The sequence below is a fragment of the Poecilia formosa genome, unplaced genomic scaffold, assembly GCF_000485575.1.
Source record: "Poecilia formosa unplaced genomic scaffold, Poecilia_formosa-5.1.2 Scaffold696, whole genome shotgun sequence".
Taxonomy (NCBI): domain Eukaryota; kingdom Metazoa; phylum Chordata; class Actinopteri; order Cyprinodontiformes; family Poeciliidae; genus Poecilia; species Poecilia formosa.
Genome location: NW_006800635.1, coordinates 133,117 through 134,670, shown reverse-complemented (window position 1 = coordinate 134,670; position 1,554 = coordinate 133,117).

The following is a 1,554-nucleotide window of genomic DNA, read 5'->3' as shown; positions in this document are numbered from 1 at the left end:
AAGCCACGCCATGGCCAATCATTAATTAAGTTCCAACAGTTAAGCACCATCATCAACGGCCTCCTCCGCTTACCAGCTGTGATCAACCCACCTCTGCCCCATCTCCACCTTCAGCTCCTGGCTCTTCAGGCACACATCCTTCTTCGACCTCCACCACCTGTAAAGGCCCTGGGGGGATTACATTCCTATGCAGTATGGAGAGCCATTTCAGCCAAAATTAAATAAATAAATAAATAAACAAATGGGTGAAATAAATAAAAAATTAGTAAAATAAATCAAAAAATGAAGAAAATGACTGAAATAAATAATTTGTTAAATAAATAATTTAGCTTTTTCATTAAACCAATTTTTAATTTATTTATTTTTCATATCAATTTCCCAATTTCTTTTTCATTTATCCATTTTTCATTTATCCCTACCTTTTTACCGTGGCAACCGCCTGCGCCCCACAAAACCAGCAGAGATTAGCTAAAAACACAACGGATTCAGTCCTTGCCTTTGGATATTGCAGTTCACTTACGATGTACAGTAAAGTCTGCTCCTTATAGTTGGATCACAGCTGGCAGCTACGAAGGCGTCCCGAACCTTCAATCGTAAGCCAACTTCAGCGGCCACTTCGTCCAAGCTCTAAAAACCCCCGACGGTGAAGCTCTGAGTCCATGAGAGCCGCCAGCTGAAACACGTTCTGTCTGAGCGGCAACACCAAAAATAAAGTCAGGAGTAATAACACTATTTTCTAATGAAGTTAATGAGCTTCAGCTTATTGATAACCCGGTAGTAGGTCGCCATCTTTCTTGAAGCAAAGTACAGGTGACGCTAACCAACCAATTGGGGAAGGTGTAGCCTGATGACGTGCCTCTCCTCATTTGCATTTATTTTTTTCTAAGTTTTGTGGGGAAATAGAATGTGATAAATAAGAAAATAAGGAAATACTAAATGAATAAGGGAAATTGGAAAATGGGAAAATAAAAATGAAAAATAGATAAAAGAAAAATGGGTAAATAAAAAGGGATATATGAGAAATTGATTAATGAAACTGGGAAATAGAAAATCGGGTTAATGGAAAAAGGAAATGGTTACATTAAAAAATAGATTAATGAAAAATGGGTAAATGGATAAAGGGATAAATGAAAAATGGACAAATGAAAAATAGACAAATGAAAAATAGATAAGAGAAATTGAGAAATAGATAATCTGAAAAATAAATAAATGAAAAAATTGGCTTAATGAAAAAGGGAAATTGAAAGGTGGTTAAATGAAAAATAGATTAATGAAAAATGGGTAAATGGATAAATGAAAAAGAGAAATTGGGAAATTGATATGAAAAATAAATAAATGAAAAATTGGTTTAATGAAAAAGCTAAATTATTTAACAAATTTTTTATTTATTTCAGTCATTTTCTTCATTTTTTGATTTATTGTACTCATTTTTTATTTATTTCACCCATTTATTTATTTATTTAATTTTGGCTGAAATGGCTCTCCATAATGCAGCATCAGGAATGTTTATCAAGCTTATCGAAGTTCCAGCTCGACATCCTCGGCCGGGGCCTG